Raw genomic sequence first — 352 nt, 5'->3', positions numbered from 1 at the left:
CTCTCATTTGCCTGCGCTCTGAAGCCATCGCCGTCGAATTGCATCACGCGCCCCTTCATGCATCATGGCCCATCACATCTGTCTGCACACATCACATCGTCTTGTTCCATAAAACGTCACCCTCAGTATCCCCTGATACCACTCGACCCTTGTCGTCGCTCCGACTGCACAGTCGGTTCGAGCACATCACTCTTCCAGTGAGTCGTTTTCCATCCGAGACAGGTACAGCTCGCGGCTGCCTTATGCAGTGCACGAGATCATTGGTGCTTTGCCTGTCCCTTGACAATGATCGGTATCCGGATTACGGTTTCCCATGATAGCACACCACCTACCAGGACGCCAGACACATATT

This window comes from Verticillium dahliae, genomic scaffold (assembly GCF_000150675.1).
Source record: "Verticillium dahliae VdLs.17 supercont1.30 genomic scaffold, whole genome shotgun sequence".
In the NCBI taxonomy this organism is placed as follows: Eukaryota; Fungi; Ascomycota; class Sordariomycetes; order Glomerellales; family Plectosphaerellaceae; genus Verticillium; species Verticillium dahliae.
This window is presented reverse-complemented; position numbering follows the sequence as displayed.